The following is a 4,180-nucleotide window of genomic DNA, read 5'->3' as shown; positions in this document are numbered from 1 at the left end:
TTGCAGTGTTACCCACAATTGGTTATGGGCCACACAGCCAAATACCTTTGCATCATCAATAAAACACAGGTAAACATCTTTCTGGTATTTGCTGCTTTCATCCAAGATCCATCTGACATCAGCAGTGATATCCCCCAATCTGTTTCGTCTTCTGAGTCCAGCTTGAATTTCTGGCAGTTCCCTGTCAATAAACTGCTGCAATTGTTTTTTAATTATCTTCAGCAAAATTTTACTTGCCTATAACATTAATGATATTATTTTATAATTTCCATATTCTGTTGGATTATCTTTCTTTGCAATGAACATAAATATGGACCTCTTTCATTCGGTTAGCCAGGCAGTTGTATTTCAGATTTCTTTTAAGGAACAAGTGGATACCTCCAGTGCTGCATATGTTTGTTGAAACATCTCAGTGGGTACTCTGACAATTCTTGGAGCCACTGCTCATCTGTAAGTCTGTCGTACTATTCTGGAAGCTATGCCACTGGTATTTCAAATACCAGCAGGGTCACCTTTGATGGACAGGTTTCAGAGGAACTTCCTGACTCAGACAGACTGGGAAGGAGATTGGAGCCATCCACTTAGGCCACCGAAAACCTTATGGAAATTTTTGTTGTCAGTATTCATGTAATCTAAGAAATAATACATTTAAGCCATACACAGCTATATTTATCATATTTTCTGGTAAGATTAACAAAAAGCAACGCTAAAGAATAATACACCACAGGCACTCATGTTAACGTGGGTGCACACAATGGCACACTTGAATGTGCAGAGCACCTTCATTACATTTCCCGGGCCCTCCACGCAGTGTCAGGTCACTGTCTCCTACAGACAGCACAGCCTGGGCCTTAGGACACGCTGCATTGCTGAATCCTTTAAGACTCCATATCCTACCTTCCCCACTTCTCCTGGGGCCACCTTCCAGTCCTAATTGGTCCCTGTACACAACAGGTGCTCAGTAAATGTTAACAGATGTCATAAAGACATTCCTTATTTCACTGATTCTTACAGATATTAAATCATTGCTAACATTATAAACCCCCTGCAATTTAGCGTAATCTCATTAAGCGCGTTTTTGAAAGTTGCCTTTTCTTTTTCATTTCACATTATATTGTGAACCTTGTTTCCTGTCACATGTAGAGAGCTCCGACAATATTTTGTTAAGCGGTCAACACAATCCTTCCTCCAAAAGAAATCTCACTCCCAATTCTGATGAACCAAACCACTCAAATCTGTTACCCGGGTAAGATGAGGACTGGGTTTCCTCCTCAGCCCTCTTCCCCTCAAGAAGTCTGCAGGCTTGTCCAGAGAGACAGTGTGAAGGTCAAGGGCCAAGACTCATCTTATCATTTGCATAACCATAATGCATTGCGAACAGTTCTTGTTTAGAGATAAAAGCATAAAGTTTATTTTCAATCTCCTATCTCAAGGAGATCTGGTGGTGTCCCATGGTGCCTAAGGCATTTGACTGCTAACAGAAGGCTGGCGGTTCAAACCCACCACCCACTCCTCACAAGGCAGATCGGGCAATCTTCTTCCATAGCAATACCACCTCCGAAACCCAAGCAAGGGATTGCTAGGAGTCAGAAATGACAGTGATTTTGATCTCAAGGAATGAGATTCTCTTCATGCAATAGCGTACAAGAGCTGCTGTAGGTATTTGCATTGGGGTTAATTTCCACCCTCAGTGTACTAGGATACCAGTTCCCTGGCCCTTGTGGCTCCAAAGTTAGCAGCATGTTTCTTTCTCTTCCTACTGCTGGGGACTTACTGCTCTATACAGAAGACTTGTGCAGAGGGAGAGAAATAAAAGTCCTTGCTTAAATTTTGGAAGCCCTGTTTTTACAGGGCTGATAATGGTTTGTGTAATGTTGCAAGTTGTTTCCTTTCTTGCCAGCTGGGTGTTTTTTTCTGTAATTCACGTAGCATGTAACTTTTGGCCAAGGAGCTCTGGTGGCCCCTTGTGGTAAAGCATTGGGCTGTTAACCCGAAGAAAGTTGCTGGGAGAAACATGAGGCAGTGCACTTCCCTGAAGACTGACATCCTTCCAAACCCGATGGGGCAGTTCTACTCCATTGTATCGCTGCTATGAGCTGGAACACACGCTGTGGCAGTGGGCAGTGGGAAATTTTCTGGCAGTTGCTTCTTTTGCTTTCCATGTTTTTGTAGTTTAGTTTCACCTGTATTTGAAGTTTGTGTAAATAGAGTAATTTTTTTTACACCACGTCGTATTTGTATAATATATTGGCTCAAGCATACAACGGCTGTGAGTATGGCCCATGATCCAACACTTTGTGCTTGTGTTGTTTTCCTAAATTGTTCCAGCGTTTTGTCTGTTTTCCTTAATGTTGTCAGTGTTTCCCTGGATCTGTCTCTCCACACATTGAACGTACGTAAGTAGAATTCTTTGGAATTCCTTATCAGGTGGTTCCAGTGCCACTTCCTCCTGAAGGAGGTTATCTGGCTCTGTATTCTGGTCTCTTTACACTGTTTAACGTTACTTCTTTCTGTGAACTGGGATTGTCAGTTGTCTCTGAGACACTGTGATATCATTGCATTTATATTTAATTGGTGATTTATGTTGGTAACGTTTGCCCCACTTTTTCCTTTATTTTGTTTTGCTGTATCTGAGTGAGTGGGGTTGGCATGTTACTCAATTCACTAGTTTGGTAGCAATTGGCAATTATCACCTGTCCGATGCATAGCGGCCCCCATTGGGTTTCTAAGGCTGTAAATTTGACAAAGCAGACGGCCCTGCCTTTCTTCCACAAAGCAGCTGGTGGAAGGTGGATTAAGAAACACCAACCTTTGGGGTAGCAGCCATATGCCTTCACCACCACACCCTAAGTTTTACTACAAAGAGTTATGACACCACAGTGGTTAAAGCTGTGGACAATTTTAACCCACCAGCCACCCCAGCAGAAGGAAGATGAGGGCTCTACCCTTCTGTAATAGTGGGCAGCCTTGGAAACCCTCTGGGGCCGTCCCACCCTGTCCTAGAGGCTCGCTATGAATCGAAATCCACTCAATGGCACTGAGATGTGGGGACTTTTATGACAGTTATTTCAGTTTGCTTTCTATGTAGTTTACTTTCACCTGTATTTGAACAAGACTAAACAGTCATTAAGGTGTTTTGTTTTGTTTTGCACAACATTGCGTGTGTATAATATATGGCCTGAAGCACAGCAACGACTGTGAGGATGGGTCTGGACCAGGCAGTGTTTCCTTCTGTTGGACAGAGGCTCCTTATGAGTCCAAACCGACTCCACTGTACCCAACAACAGCATATTTGTAAGATTACTATGTGTAGCTGCTGTTTCTTCATGTTCTATGCTATTCACTATGGTGTCAGATGGTGGGAATATTTCCATTGAAATGTAGAGGGGCACTTGTGTTGGGTGCAACAAGGACTGGGTTTCCCCCTGACTCTTCCCCACCAGGAAGGCTGCAGGCTTGTCCAACGCTACATCCTACATCATGAAGTTCAAAGGCCAAGACTCCTCTTCTTACTTGCATAACAATAATGCAGCATGAACAATAGCTATTGTTTAAAGATAAAAATTTTAAGGCTGGTCAGTTTGAACTCCCAACCTTCTGGTTAGCAGTCAAATGCCTTAGGCACTGGGTTGTTGTTGTTGTTGTTCTTGTTATGTGCCGTTGAGTCAGACCCAACCATAGAGATCCCTCCTTGGGTTTCTGAGGCAGTATCACTATGGAAGTAGATTGCCCAAGCTTCCACTGGGTAGAGGCTGCCAAACACACCCAATCCAAATGGTCATCAACACTTGAAATGCATGTACCATGTGACACCATAGTGACTAGCAAAGAGCATGAAGAAACAGCTACACATAATAATCTTACAAATACGTGGTTGTTAATTGCTGTTAAGTTGCTTTGGACTCATAGCAACCTACGTACAACACAATGAAACACTGCCCAATCCTGCATCTCACAACCATTGCTGTGCTTGGGCCCATTGTTATACAGATATAATGTAAAAAACAACCAAAAAACCATGACTCTTTCTATACAAACTTCAACACACATGAAATAAACTACAAAAAGAATTAAACCAAATGAAATGATTGCCGTAAAATTTCCCACTTCCATAGAGAGGGACCAGGACAGAGCAAGGAGTCAGCCACAGGGATCCAGGTGAGGAGAGGGAACCCAGGCC

Source organism: Orycteropus afer, unplaced genomic scaffold, assembly GCF_000298275.1.
Source record: "Orycteropus afer afer isolate SDZICR_OR568_19922 unplaced genomic scaffold, OryAfe1.0 scaffold01077, whole genome shotgun sequence".
Classification (NCBI taxonomy): Eukaryota; Metazoa; Chordata; class Mammalia; order Tubulidentata; family Orycteropodidae; genus Orycteropus; species Orycteropus afer.
Note: the sequence above shows the minus strand (reverse complement) of the source record.